The sequence below is a fragment of the Chlorocebus sabaeus genome, chromosome 20 (assembly GCF_047675955.1).
Source record: "Chlorocebus sabaeus isolate Y175 chromosome 20, mChlSab1.0.hap1, whole genome shotgun sequence".
Taxonomy (NCBI): Eukaryota; Metazoa; Chordata; class Mammalia; order Primates; family Cercopithecidae; genus Chlorocebus; species Chlorocebus sabaeus.
Window position 1 is genome coordinate 79,627,636 of NC_132923.1, and position 15,995 is coordinate 79,643,630.

Here is a 15,995-nt window from a genome sequence, read left to right on the forward strand (position 1 = left end):
AGCAGAATTGAGAGGTGGTGTGATGTGAAAATTGTTACTAGTCAAAACAGTCTGCATTAAAACTATTGGAGAAAACCAAGTTAGAAGGTCTTTGGCTGGGGGAAAGGGGAAGGTGCAGTTTAGGGGTCACAGGGCAGACACACTGAGGATCCCCCCTTCCCCTTTTCTGTGTCCTCTCATCTAAGGCTGGCCTTACCATTTCCAAAGCAAGTTTGCAAACGAAGTTGTTCTTAGATTCTGCAGAGAAACAGGAGTGAAGATTTACAGCTTGGTAGGAGGATTCACACTTGAGCTGGGGTGCAAACAGTGTGTGTTAACAAAGGGGCCTCTTGTGGAGTAGTCTTTATTTTTCTTTCCTTTTTTTCCTCCTGGAAAAAACTAGGACAAGAAGAACATAGAAAATGAAGACTAATGCCAAACACCAGAACTAGTTTGTGAAAATTGGCGTGCTATTGTTATCCTCTGGTTCACAGGTTAATATCCTACAGATTGGTGTCCACCATCTGTTCCAATGCTACTCTCGTTTAAATAGTGCTTTTCCTTATGACATGTACAAAAATTTCAGTTCGATAGCTAATCATTGTCTCAGGTGCACAAACATGTTTCTCAGGTGCACAAACATGTTTCTAGTGTGTATTTTTTTAAAAAAGGATTTCACCGTTTCCCTGCTGAAACTAGGTAGGATTGAGGATTCTAGGTGATTTATTTTGATTATTTCAGTAATAAAACCCAAGGGGAAAATTGGCTCATCGTGAATACAGCCACTTTTCATTAAATGCAGCTAAAGGCCCAAGAATGAATCTGAAATGGAGACGAGATCTGCCATTTAAATCAGGGACAGATATACAATTTGCATCTGACATAAATTCTCATCGGGTTGTGTTAAGAATACGGTCTGGCAGGGAATGAAAATTAAATTGACTTCTCACCTATTGTTGTCCCTCCCTGAGCTCTGCTCCTCTAGAAGTCATTAATGGCTGCAGGTACAAAGGATGCGATGTAGCCCTTTGGGGTTTCCCCAGTCACGGAGATGTTTAGCAGATCGCTGCTTTAGGCGTTGATCCACCATTCACTTCGCTGCAGCACCAGAATCTCGTTTCAATACAAGCAGTGGGGGCCTCTTTGAGTACCACAGCCTGGAAGAGCAGCCCCACATCATTAAATAGGGTGTGTAGACCTCTTTCCTAATCCGCCCCAAACCCCTTGTGCCCATTTGCTGCATGAGTCTGAATATTGAATTTCAAGATTTCTAAATGAGGTTGAAGGTCTGTTTGACATCTGCTGATGACTCTCATGTTGAATTTCCTCAAGTAGTGGGTTCCCTGAGAGTCTCCTTCCCAAATAAATAAATTTTACTTCTCCTTTATGAAAAGCAACCTAAGTGAGTCCATTGCTTTTAGTTAAAACCTTTAAAATATGGCATTTTGCATCTCATTTTCACCTATCTTTTAATCTTCAGGAGGTGGCAATGGGGGTGGGAATTGCTATCCCTTTTTTTAAAGCACCTAATAGGTACCACACACTATCTTAGGTACATTATACATGTGATTGCATATTTTTTCATTTATTTTATAATACACATAGAAGAATAGGAAATTGAATAAAACATAAAACATAAATGGTTAACCTCAGGAATAATTATAAAATGAACACACATAAGACACCTACCCACATCAGGACATTATAACATAACCAGCAGCCTAGATTTTCCCCATGTCTCTTCCCAATCATAATTACTTCTTCCCCTCTAAAAGAAACTCTCCTGTCTTTTATAATACTTCCTTGCTTTTCTCTGTAGTTTTATCCATAAATAAATTCATAAATAGTTTCACTAACCAGATTTCAAATTTCATGTAAATGCTAGCACAATGTATGTTCTATTATCCTAATTTCCTTTTATACAACTTACATATCTATGAATTATCCACACTGTTCCATATGTTCATAGTTCACTTATATTTATTGTAATTTAGTAACCATTATATAAATATGCTACAATTTTGAAACTCCATTCCATAACATCTGGGTTTGAAGCTCTATGCTATGACCATATTTTTTAACATATATCTTGGTGTACATAAGCTTGCAATTATGGAGGATGGAATTGCTGGGTCAGAGGAAGTGTGTATATTTAGCTTTAAGTAGGGTATCTATATTTTCAGTTTTACTATATATTACCAATTTTCCCAAAGTGATTGTTTCCATTTCTAATCTTACAAACAGTGAGTTAATGTTGGTTCCTACCCTTATCCATACCTGGTACTTTTATATTTTTTTCATCCCTGACTGTATCTGCCCCTGTAATACTGTTGTAAGGCAAATAGTCATAGCCCCATTTTACAGATGAGAAAACCATATTCTCAGGTTTTTATAAACATGCCATAAAACATATAAAACCTGAAGGAAGGACAAAGGGACAAAGCCAGCAACTGAATAGTCAAGAGACATCAAATATCAAAAGTTTACTTTATGCCTATATTGTGATTTTAGAAGAGTATAGACTCTGCGTCTTCCAAAGATCTGATATATCTTGTATTTTATTGCTTTGGAGGTGAAGAACTTTTGGAAAAAAAATTTTAGGAATGGCTTGTACTTTGATCAGAATAGGAAAATAAGGTGAAAAACAAAACCAAAACAAGATAAAAATAAGAATGATGATAATCCTCCACTTACCTTTTATGGAATAGTGATTCTGCCCAGATATTGGACTGAGTAGTTTCCGTAACTTATTACTAGTGTGCTTTTCCACGGCTTTGTGATTTAGAGTTCTTGAGTGAAATGGGAGAAAAGGCAAAGACTGCTTTGTTTTGCAGAGTCATGGGAGCTTTTATTATGGCTTCCATGCCTGGATGTCTACTGCCTAATTCTATGTGGACGTTGTAAATATAGGGGAGGAAAATCATCTTTTTTTCCCCTCTACCCACCTAGTTTCTCAGGCTGGGCCTGGAAAATTAGCCTGACAAAAGACAGATTAACAAGAGAAAAACAAATATAAGTTTATTAAACTGTTCATCCTACACAAACATGGGAGTACTCAGAGATGACTAACTCAAAAGGGTGTTTAGAACTTGGGTGTATGTAACATCTTAAAAAGGACAATAAAATTTTAGAATAGTGACAAGATAAGGGAAAAGGACTGATTACAAATCACAGAGAGTTAAATATATAGGGGAACTAATAGAAGGTAAGAGCTGGTTAATAAAGTCAGCTATGCAGATTCCTTTGAAGCCATCTTAAGGCTGATAAGTTATCTTGGTGATGGACTTCTGTCCCTGCTGGTGGGTGGAGGGGAGGAGACATTTACAAATTTATGTCCCGCTTTTAGGCAAATGTGGGTGGTCTGAGAGCTTTCTTCTTTTTTTTTGTATCTGCTGCTGCTTCTTTTTTATCTGCTTCTTCCTTTAGCTCAAAATAATCCTTATGCCAAAGTGTCCTTTCTTGGGTGGCATTTTCTGCTATTCTCCATGGACAAAGTTCCTATTAGAAAGATAAACCCCTTCCTCATCCTGCCCCCATGACCTTATTACTTGGAGGTGTTTGCCCCCAGAAGGTCTCTTGTCATCTCCAGGTGAGTTCGCTTGCAAATCTTTGCCCATAACCAGAAGGATCCAGATTTTACTAGACCTTTAGCATTCAATGCCTCCCGATGTTAGTGAAGCAAATCAGCCAAATTGTCCTAGTAATAAAGATTTTACATATCATATACCAAGAAAAGAGTATAATAGTCTAAAACAAGATTCAGATTATGGTGGAGGGTTTTTTTGTTTAATATATGATATGGTTTGGCTGTGTCACCACCCACATCTCATCTTGAATTGTAACTCCCTCAATTCTCATGTGTCATGGGAGGAACCTTGTGGGGGGTGATTCACTTATGGGGGACGGGTCTTTCATGAGCTGTTCTCTTGATAGTGAATGAATCTCGTGAGATCTGATGGTTTTAAAAAAGGGGGTTTCCCTGCACAAGCTGTCTTATCTTGTCAGCTGCCATGTGAGATGTGCCTTTCACCTTTCATCATGATTGTGAGGCCTCCCCAGTCATGGGGAACTGTAAGTACAATACACCTTTTTCGTTTGTAAATTGCCCAGTCTTGGGTATGTCTTTATCAGTAGCATGAAAACAGACTAATACCCTATAGAAGGATATTCTGTAACATTGGTTGATCCTGAAACTAAAATGTCATAAAAGACCACTGAGGGAAGCTGAGAATACCCCACTCTAATATACAGCCTCTTGTTTTGACCCTTACAGCAGTGCCATGAAGTACCTCCTATTATGCCACACTATGGATGGTATAACTTTGCTTTAGAAAGGGTCAATAACTTAAAATTACACAGCTATAATATAACAAAGTCTGCATTTGAATCCAGGTCTGTCTGTGGTTATAAACTGCTGTGCTATAATGCTTTTAACCAGAGAGAAAAATTCAAGCAGGAAAATCCAGTCTACTCAGAATATCAGCCTGGAGGTACTGCCTTTCCTGAGAATGTGGCTTTACTGGGGCTGCCATTTCGATGGGTTTTTAACAAAGCACCCAGTACCTGTTACTCTCTACATTGTCCAGTAGCATAAGAATTCTATTAGCAGATAGCAAGCACCTGAATCATCTGGAATTTGTACCAGAGGACTGTTATCTTTCTGAGAAAGTCTCCAAGTTTGACCGTTGTTATCCTATTTTACAGCCCTATTATTTCACAGCAGATATGCCATATAAATGGTTAATATTTTCCTAGTGTTCACCAAGGAGCTACATCCTATAGTTGTAATTTGGATGTAATTTTTTATGGTTATATAAATACGGCTCTATTTGAAGTGGGTTGAATTAGAAAACTCATGAATAAATTCTTTGACATAATCAGAATTATATGGCAAGGAATTGACCTACTTTGCAGGAAGGCTCCCCCAGAGTTCCTTAGCTGATAGTATGTTAACCCAACAGAGAAATCTTCCTGCTAATAGCACTTATCAGAGAAGATTGGAACCTGTAGTTTGTCAGGTACTTCAAAAAAAAATAATAATTTAAAGTCTGAAATAATAAAAAAAAAATCCTGCCTTTCTTTAAATTTTATTTCAACTGGAAATATAAATGTACATCAAGTTATAGATCTTTTTATCACAAGTTAGCATAAAGACTTTTCTTGACATTGGAATACAGTTTGCTAGTTGGAATGCTGCCTCTTGCTAATGAAGTGTATACCCACAAAACATATCTTCTTTTATTTCCAGTTTTGATTTCTTTAAAGTGGAATAAGGGTTTTAAAACACTTGGAAAGTAACCAAAATATAGTCCTTCTGAGTCCATGTGCTTTGTTGGGGGAGTCGTAGAGAGTAGCACTTTCTTTTAACAAGTTGGCCTTTTTTTATTATTTTTAAATATGGAACTTCATTTTCATAGAATTAACTTTATTTTTGTACTCATGTTTCACTGACTTACAACATATGTAACTAATTATACACTATCCTAACTAGTACAATTATCATAAACAAATTTGGCAACAGAAGTGTATGAGATTCTAGGTAAACGTCTAACATAGGTTTTTGATTGAAACAGAAATCAAGTAGCCTTCCTGGCATCCCTGTTCGGAGTAGAGCCAACATCAGATAGTGAGAAAGAAGAGCAGGGGTCAATCCAAAGCACTGATGAGCCTAACAGACCTTCTCTTGTACTTCACCTACAGAGCTGTTCAGAAGATTCAAGGTAGTAAAGTAAAGCATATAAATAAAGTGACTGGTATTTTGAAAAGTGATGAGTACAAAGCAGGATCTCAGAAAATTTTAACTTGATTTTTTCTTCTTGTTACACCCTGTCAATCCAATCAATACATTATTGTTGGATTGTTATGATTGGTTTAAATCTCTAGTTTTTCTACTGGAATATGAGCCTGCTGGGAATAAAGGGCATATTATAATCATCTTGTTCCCTTTTTTATATTGCTTAGCACCTAGGAGTCCTTCTGAAAATGCATTTAAATTTATTGCAGTAAAGGGTTGACATAACTTCTAGGGGACAGCAGGACAATCCTGGCAAGAGGTCTGTATCTGGTATTGGAATGCCCAGAGCAGATATTATGGGATGGTTGTAGAGAGGGTGGGGTAAGTCATGAAATACCAATACAGATACCAAGTCTGAAAGGCCAGTGATGGAATACTGACAGGAATTGTGAGGCAAGAAGTTCTAAATCAGACCAGTTTTCCCCAGCCCCCCTCTAGGAATTTCCTTCCTTTTATTTCCTTCTACCCTGCTTCCAGCTAAGATCAATTTATCAAATTTCATGTAACTGTTTCCTGCCAGGCAAGAGGATGCTTGCAGAAGTAACCAAGCTTAATTCCAATCCAGGGACTTCATAAGGGCAGTGACCATACCTTGTTCATTTTTAATATAAAAGATAAATTAGAGATTTAATTTGGAAATCCCATGAAATCCCAGACTTTCAAATCAAACAATTAAGAACTTCATAGCCCCCTGCATGGAATGAAATTATTGTAATTCTTCCTTCTTGGTGAAAAAAATGTACTCTGTAATTGCTGGGAACTCTGTTAATAAGAATCAAATCCTCTTTATCTAAACCATATCTAAAAGGTGAAATGTTATTTGGGTCCTATGCCAAGGAACAAAAGAAAATGTCTTATATGAAATGTTTGAGAGAAAGACCATTTTTGTTTCTTAATTAAGCTTGCCTTAATTTGACAAAGCTCTCTAGTGCTAGCTGTAGAATGTACAGGTTGAGTATCCTTTATCTAAAATACTTGGGACTAGTAGTGTTTCAGGTTTCAGATGTTTTTGGATTTTGGAATATTTGCATATACCTAGGAGATATTTTGTGATTGGCACCCAAGTCTAAACATGAAATTTATTTATGTTTCATATATAACTTACACACATAGTCTGAGGATAATATTATACAATATTTTTAATAATTTTATGCATGAAACCAAGTTTTGACTATATTCTGACTATGACCCATCATAGTCAAAATTACACAGTTCAGATGTGGAATTTTCCACTTGTGATGCCATGTTGGTGCTCGAAGAGTTTCGGATTTTGGAGCATTTAGGATTAGGGATACTCAACCTCCATTTTTCTCCCTCATCTGTTTCTTCCTCTGACATTTAGACTCTCTTGACCTGGAAGCAGTTTCTGGCTTTAATACCCTCCTTCCTTGGTAGTCACTCTGCTTTGGGGGTAAGTAGCTGGTATCCAGGGTGTGGCACCTCTGATCACTATACCTGTGACATACAGTCCTGCTTTTGTGATGCGTGGAGCTTCAGAAGAACCTTTATATTATGAAGAACTAATACTTGGGACCAGTTGTCAGTGGCAACAGGTAGACTAGGCACCCAAGCATTTTACTATGGCCTTGATAGCTCAGGTTAGCAGTATGTAGTGGAAAGGGCATGGACTGGGTGATTAAATACAGGCTGAAATGTTAGCTCCATCCTTGCTGTCTATGCATGCTACAACTTGGATGTTTGACCCCTCCAAATCTCCTGTTGAAAGTTGATCCCCAGTGTTGGAGGTGGGGCCTAATGGGAGATATTTGGGTCATGGGGCAGATTCCTTGAGAATAGCTTCATACCATCCTTGTGATAACAAGTTCTCATTCTATTAGTTCCCAAGAGAGCTGGTTGTTAAAAACAGCCTGGCACCTCCCTCCCCTGATCCCTTCCTTTCTCTCTCATCATGTGATCTCAGAACACACTGGCCCTCCCTCACCTTCCACCATGTGTAGAAGCAGCTCGAGGCTCTCACCAGAAACAGATGCTGTCTATGCTTCTTGTACAGGCTGCAGAACCATGAGCCAAATAAACCTCTTTCCCTTATAAATGACCCAGCCTCAGACATTTCTTCATAGCAATGCAAATAGACTTAAGACAATGCCATTTGGCCAAATCATTTCACCTTACTGAGCTTCCACTTCTTCATCACTGAGAAGAGAAACATGGTCTTTCTTCTGGAATTGTTTTGTAGATTAAATGAGCTAACATGGATAAAGCACCTGTGGCATGGGTTGCATTGTGCTGCCCCCCACCCCTCATTCATATGTTGAAGTCCTAACTCCCTGTACCTCAGAAAGTGACCTTATTTGGAAATAGAACATTGCAAATGTAATCTGTTAAGACGAGGTCAGTAGGGTGGACCCTAATTCACTATGACTTCACTATGACTGGTGTCCTCATAAATAGGTGAAATCTGGACACACAGACAGACACAAAGTGAGAAGATCATGAGAACATCATGTGAAGATAACAGCAGAGATCAGGATAATATGTCTACAAGCCCAAAGATGCCAAGGTTGCCAGCTCCCCATCAGAAGCTAGGGCAGAAGCATGAAACAGTGTCTCTCCCAGTCTTTAGAAGGAACCAAACCTGCCAGCACCTTGATCTTGAACTTCTAGCCTCCAGAACCATGAGACAATACATTTCTGATGTTTTAAGCCACTCAATTCATGGTTCCTTATTACAGCAGCCCTAGCAAAGTAATACACACCTGTCACTTAATTTTATTTCTTTACCTTTCTTCCACCACATAACTCCTTCTTGTTTCCTTTAAATATATTCAAATCAGCATACTGCAGGACATAAACTTCGCGACAGAAACCTAGGTGTGCAACACATCCTATTTCTGACCCTCTAGGGAGAACATAGAAGAGCTGTCCTGTTTTCCTATGATATGTAATATGTATTTTTTAATCCTCTGGGTAGTGCCTGCAGTAATCTTCTGTGCACACATCCTGCTGTGGAAGATTTGACAATAAGAACTGCCTCATGAGGCCACCCTGAAAAGGAACAGCAGATATAAACATGTCGCCATTCTTGTCATTTTGAAACAACATTATTTAAAGCGTTCCAGATAGTTGGGAAAAGAGGAGCTCTTTTCTTCTAGGCCTCCTGTTTCTCCTCTAGCAGGGAAAGATCTTTGCAGGTGTTGTGGAGACAGCAGGAGTTATCAAGGAGAACAGGTTTCCTGCAAACATCCTGAGTGATTTGCATTGTATGAAGCGAACACAAACCACCTCACTTAGTCATTCATATTAACTGAGCAGTTTTAAAATTTAAAGAAGTATTCCTTTGGGGTTTGTGATCAAGGCTGCGTCCCAGCGCTTCACTGGCATCTTCTTGAATTTGGCCCTATTTGATACAGCTTTGCTTTCTGTTGATGTTACATGGAAAACCTCCACCTGGCTGGACAATAGCACTAGTATTGCTACGGTCAGCAGCTTTATTGTAAAGAAATTCCAACTCTGGGAACTGGCAGCACTGCATCCACGGACTCTGGGGAGATTCTTCCAGCCGCAGCACAAAATACAGCTTTCTCTTTTCTACCAAGCTGTATTGAACTCTTTGCCTTGATCTGAGGACCTAGGATCTCCGCTCCTTCAAGTGTTCTAGGCAGCAGTGAGGGAGCCAGGACCCTGCAGAGCAAGCCACCTGCAGGCTGCAAAATTCCAGCAGAGACTGGATTTTTGAAGTATCAAAAGCCTCACACCTGTAGGTGATCTCCATGCAGAGACCGAGAGCAAGAGTAGCTAACCCCTGACCCCACCAAAACTCACATCTGTATCAGCCTTTCAGAGAAGAGAATGATCCCTTTTGTTTTCCTAGATGTTTCAGGAATAAAAAGAACATAGGATGTGCATAGATTTGAGAGAGAAAAGGGACAATGGAGCCATATCAGAGAGCATGGACGCTGGACTCAGAGACCTGCATTCCAATCCTGCACCTGCCAAGCTTCTAGCTGGGAACCTTCTCCAAGCCCCTGCACCTCCCTGAATCTCAGTTTCTTTATTTGTAAAGCAGGTTAATAGTAAGTACCTGACAGGTCTGCTGCCAGGATTATTTGCAATCGTGTATGTGAATATGCCTACCTGTCACCCTGTTTTCTCTCCCGCCATCTCTTATGTATCACATTTATTAAACAATTATTATGTGCCAAGGACTTTGCAAAGTATATAATGTTCACTAATCAGATATTACAACCAGGCAGTTTTAAAGGAAAAAAATTATTCAGTGATACCTGTGAAGCATGGTAAGGGCTACACATGGTACCTCACACCTGTAATCCCAGCACTTTGGAAGGCCGAGGCAGTTGGATCACTTGAGGTCAGGAGTTTGAGACCAGCCTGACCAACATGGTGAAACCTCGTCTCTACCAAAAATATTAAAAAATTAGGCCACTGTGGTGTCCTGCACCTGTAATCTCAGCTACTCAGGAGGCTGAGGCAGGAGAGTCGCTTGAACCTGGGAGGCGGAGGTTGCAGTGAGCCGAGTTCACACCACTGCAACAGAGTAAGACTCTGTCTCAAAAAAAAAAAAAAAAAAAAAAAAAAAGAGGCATAGTAAGGCAGACTTTATTCAGAATCATTATCACAGATATCGATATAAGGACAACTGCAGTGACGTCTTGCAGTTGGGGAGAGAGCTTGGGCTCGCCTTTAAATACAGCATGGGCAAGAGGCAATTTATTGCTAAGGAGCAGGGTAGGGGTCAGTTAATAGAAAATTACTAAGAGGAAACATCAAGGGAAAAGGGGACTCTGACTTAACCGCCTAACAGGATTCTTGCTGAAGACAGGCCAGGGAAGTCAGATACCATCTGGGGATGATGGAGGATAAGGAGCCTGATCAGTTATTGAGGATGGTCAGATATTGAGGATGGGTGTTCTGGCTAAACCGACTTTTGTGGGGTTCTTTTGCTACTATTGGATGTCATGAGGAAGTGCACAGAAGGGTCTAAGAGAAGTTTCAGAAGCTTGATGAAAGTGTGGCCAAGCAAAGAATGTCAACAGTATCTTGTTAATGGTTAAAAATGACATTTCTTGGGGTCAGATAAATTCCAGTTGGCTATGTAACCTTGGTCAAGTCTCTTTACCTCTTCAAGCCTGGCTTTCCTCATCTGTAAAATAGAGATAACAACAGTGACTACATTATGGAATCACTGAAAGAAGTAAATGAGATGATGATTGCAAAATATTTAGCGCAAATCCTGGCACCTAGTAAGTGTTCTGTAAATATGAGTAAAGATAATAATAAGAGATTGGGTCTTTGTGTAACTTCTTAAGGGATACATCTACCTGTTATGGTTGTCAGACAACTCAGTCTGGGACTAGATTTTAGTTGTGTTTAGAAAAAGTTGTTTTGTAAATTAGTCAATTTCTATGGTGTAACGTTTGTTTTTCTATTTCAGTTTAATTATTTGTCTTTATTCTATTATTTTTAAATGTTTGTTTTTTTTTAATTTATTTGTTCATTAGAGGCAGAGTCCCACTCTGTTGCCCAGGCTGGAGTGCAGTGGCATGATTAGAGCTCACTGCAGCCTCAAACTTCTGTACCTAAGTGATCCTCCTGCCTCAGCCTCCAAAGTAGCTGAGACTATGGCACATGCCACCATGACTTGCTAATTTTTAAAATTTTTTGTAGAGATAGAGTCTCGCTGTATTGCCCAGGCTGGTCTCAGACTCCTGTCCTCAAGTGATCCTCTTGCCTTGGCCTCCCAAAGTGCTGAGATTACAGGTGTGAGTCACTGCACCTGGCTGATTTGTCTTTATTTCTTAAGAAATTGTTCAATATGAACTAAAGAGACAGGGCATTCGTTAAAGCCTGAGAATTGATAGATTGTGAGAGAGAGAGAGATCAAGGGAAAATTAGTATTTGGGGAGGAACTACATTTATTACTTAAGGGAGAACTGGGAGGCAAGACAACCAAAAAATCAAGACTAGGGACTGGGAAGGTGACAGGTACAGAGGTGACCTGGCAGACAGGATAAGGGGAGCTCTTGTTCTTGACAGAGGAAATAGTACAGAAAAATTCACAGATGTGAAGACATGTGGGATGTACTCTGGGACTTGGGCTTCATTTGGCTGAAGCAAAAAGCATATGCTGGGGAAAATGGAAGTGAGGATACAGAAATGAGGTGTCATTCCAATGGGAAAGACTGTGATCTCCACAAGAGCAGGGAATTGATCTATTGGGTTCACCTCTATCTCTCTGATGCTTGCTAGTAGACGTACAATAACTATGTGGTGAAATGTTTTTAAAAATTGGTCAGAAGTTTTCATTTTATTGGGTTTGAAGGGAAGTGAGAAACCACTGACATTCCATTTTGAATAATGGAATGACATAAGAATACATTCTCTGAAGAGTAATCTTGTAGTTTTCAATCAGATGGATTGGAGGAAGATGGAATTGTAAACAGGTAGACCAGTAGACCATATGGTTATCTAGGGGAGATATGAGTCTGGTGACTGTTAGAACATTTTAGAAATATTATCTGCAACTTTTAGAATCTCTGCTAGAGGGATTTTAAGGAAAAGAAGAAATCAAAAGTCTCTCCAATGTTTCTACCCTGGACAAAGGGTAGACTGCCTGTGACCTTCATTCGTTGGACAGATGTTACCCACATTATGCTGGGTACTTTGCTGGACACTGAAGATTTAACAAAGCTAGAAATTACAACAGGTATGCCAAACCTGCAAGCCACTGCACAATATGCTGAGTGCTGTGGCTGATGTTGCCACAAATGAGTTATTAGATTACTGTGACTACACTTTAACTTGACAGGGTAAGGCTACACAGGGGAGGTGGCAGTGGAAGTGAGCCTTGAGTGGGAAAAACTGGTTTGGGTAAAGGTGAAATTGGTAATCTCAGTTCTGGACAGATGAAATCTGGCTGTTGTAAAACATTCAGATGTGAGCATTTAGAAGGCAGATTAAAAGGTGGGTGTAGAGCTCAGGAAAGGAGCTGGAGGTGAATAGGTGGACTTGGACATCATCTGAGAAAGTGTGAGATTGTCAAGTGAAGAAAGACCCTGGACGTACCACAAGAGAATGCTCCATTAAGGATCTGGAAGAAACAGTGTGCAAAGGATGAGTCAGGAAAGAGAGAGAACCAGGATAGTCACAGAAGCATACAAGGGGTGACTCTTCTAAGATGGAGGGAGCAGTCAAGTGTCCAGTTGCATGCAGAGACTAAAGAGAGTGAGACGGAAGAAAGAACAATTGGAGTACATAATTCCTTGATGACTTTACCTTCCTGAGAGCATATCCCATGTCATCAACCCTCCATAGTGGTCTTGCTGTGGCTGTCTCAGTTTTAACGATTATGGAACCAGATTATTTAATTTGTGGACTATCAAGGTACTTTGATATTTTTCACTTCTTATTGCTAACTTTTCCTAAAAGAGTGGGTGAGAGACTTGTATTCCCAACCTCGGTTTCCCTCACTTCAAATTCATTCACCAAAATGAATTTATCTGTAATGCAGTTATGACTATGTCATAACGTAATGTTCCTGAACGAAGACATCCTTAATATGAACGGAGAAATCTGAGCTGGCACTCAAATTTCTCCAAAATCTGAGCCTGAAATGCACAGGTGGTGGAGCATGGTGGAGAGAGTATGAACCTTGGAGTCAGACAGGCACATCTGAATGCAGCTCCCCTTCTTCCTGGCTGTCTGACTTGGACAACTCTTGCCTCTCTTTGAGTTTCTTTTCTGCCCATGGGCACCATTCCTGACTCATGATGGGTGCCCAATAATGTGGAATAGTCACTACTGTGCAGAGTTAGATGTAAGCTCTTTTGCAACAGCTTTTCTGGCCTTGAATTTTCCTTTAATCCTGGTTGGGAATGGTCCTCTCATCTCCCCTCGCTCAGGTAAATTGTGCATATTATTTGAGACCTGGCTTCAATACCATCTCTCCCTCAAAACTTTCTCAGACGACCCTGGTTCAAAGTCATCTTTTCTTTCTCCAAACCCCTATGATACTGCTCAGTATAATATATATGCTGGTTATTCCTGGGCTGACCTGGGCCATGACTTCTGTTGTTCTGAACTTGTTTTTCTATCTTGATTTCTTGTTTCAGTTTTCAAAAGTTTATGTATTACTACCCTGACTTGATTTTAAATTCCTTGAGGTTATACAAAGGCCTTATAATTTACTGCACCTATAATTTATATCTCTCTTTTCTTCTTCTTTTGTGTTTTTCAATTATTTGCAAGACATGGTCTAGTAGGGAAAATACATTATTTGGAGTCAAAGAGAGCTGGATTTGAATTAATTGGCAGCCAAATGAAGGTTGTGTTATATGGAATAAGTTACCTGTTTGCTGTAAGCTTTTTAAATTCCTTGTATATAAAATTTAAAAAATAACAATACCTACCTCATAGGGCTATTGATGGCATGAACATAGCATAATTGGTTCTCAATTATGATGTTTATTCCACCTACTTGGGCCTTACTGAGTAAATGTGCAGTAGTGATTATTTCCATTTGTTAGGATTCCTTTAAAAGATGTGTTCTGGAGTCCTTAGCATCCCTTAGTCCTCCACAGAAATTCTGCCTGATTCATGCAGCCAGCCCTGACCCATCCATCAGAATGTCTAACTCTTCCTCAGTGCTTCCTTTGCAAATTGGTGGCACCTCCATTTACATTTCATCTTAACCTGTGTTTCTTCCAGTAGACTGGGGACTTTTTAAAGGAGGAAATTTTATCTTACTTATCTCCACAGGGAGACAAGAGAGGTAGAGTGGAAAGCAAACAGATGTGGAAACACACATAGCTGGGGTGAATCCTGGATGAATCACATCTCATTGGCTATGTGAACTCTGGGCAAATTTCTTGATCTCCAAAAGCCTGTTTCCTCCTCTGCATAAATTGAGATCATACTACCTCTTAGGACTGTTGAAATTTGTCTGCGGGCTAAATGAAGACTAATGTATGTGAACATGTCTATCACTGTATCTGGAACACAGTAGGTGTTTAATGAATGGTAGCCGTAGCTCCTTGCACAATAGCAGTCACATAAAAGCTGCTCACAAAATGTTGACTGAATTAAACTAAATGGGATTTAATACTTATTTCTGTTTTCTATTGATTGCTTTATCCTATTACTGCTCATTATAAAAATTTGTCACATTTTTCTTCCAGGCAATTTTCTACCATGGTTTAAGAAGTATTAAGATTATGTTTATAGACCATATCGAGCTCTTTGGAAGGGAAGTACTTTTTTGAAATTAGCAAGGCTGTGTAGGTATTCATGCTTTTGTTATCTGATCAAAAAAACACCCTATTTTTTCTTTTGTTTGTGGAAAGGGGACAAAAAGAAGTTGTTTAGGAGATAATTGGCTCTTACATATTAATTAAATGCTAAGCTATGTGGGGGGATGAACTCCAGAATGAGGCAATTTGTGATCTGGGGATGAAAGAAGGGGAAAGATCATCCAACTAAAACTTTCTCTTTTTGTGGCTGTATTGCAGGTGGAAAGCTAAGGAGAGAGAATCAGGGGTAAACCAAGAGTCCCTGGGGCAGCCAACTGTGGTGTAACTGTCTCCATCCCTTCCCTTCAGCAAGCACACAGTGACTGTCTCCCTCCCACCAGATATACAGAAACTCATGTCTATTATTAGTGAAAGTTTTCTAGTTGCAAGTAACAAATCAACCTGAGTAGACCTGACTCTAATAGGGGGGCATATCATAAGGAAGCAGAGGTGTCTCCTAGAACCCAAGGAAGGGAATGAGTGAGCAGAGCCTCTGCAAAGATGACCCAGGAATTTGGAATCAGCAAGAACCCCAACAGTGCTTTCTCTCTGTGGTCACTTCTTCTTTCAGAACATCCTTTTTCTTTGCCTTTTCATAAGATTGGCTTCCTCTTAGCCAGGCCAATGGCAGGAAAAGATGACCACTCAGAATTCCTCATTTACATGTTATGATGCTGGTCACTAAGTGAGATTGACTCCTCTCTCTGCTTGAATACCCAATTCCCCAGGAAAGGGCTGTCCCTAATCAACATAGCTTGGATTAGTGTCACCATCTCCGGGTAAGGTCATGCTGTATAAACATGGTCACTGTGGTTCTATTGCTGGATGGGAGGGTCAGCTGGTGGTTCAATCACTGAGATCTGGAGGGTATCTCAAAAGGTGTCTACCCTTGATGAATGGGACAAGTCCCAGCTCTCATGAAGTCAATAAGATAGAAGCAATTTTAAAAATAATAA

At 39.6% G+C, this 15,995-nt stretch overlaps 1 protein-coding gene across 18 annotated transcripts in view; it reads left to right on the forward strand.

Annotated features, from left to right (window-relative positions):
- The window catches only part of DAB1 (DAB adaptor protein 1), a 434,090-nt gene that overhangs the window by 243,906 nt on the left and 174,189 nt on the right, over nucleotides 1-15,995 (forward strand). The window contains exon 3 of one of the 18 annotated variants that reach the window (XM_038003862.2): nucleotides 9,606-9,807. The exons of the other annotated variants lie outside the window; for them this stretch is intronic. The gene's annotated coding sequence lies outside the window, so the exon portion shown is untranslated. The remainder of the gene's footprint in view (nucleotides 1-9,605; nucleotides 9,808-15,995) is intronic. 18 annotated transcript variants of the gene reach the window in all.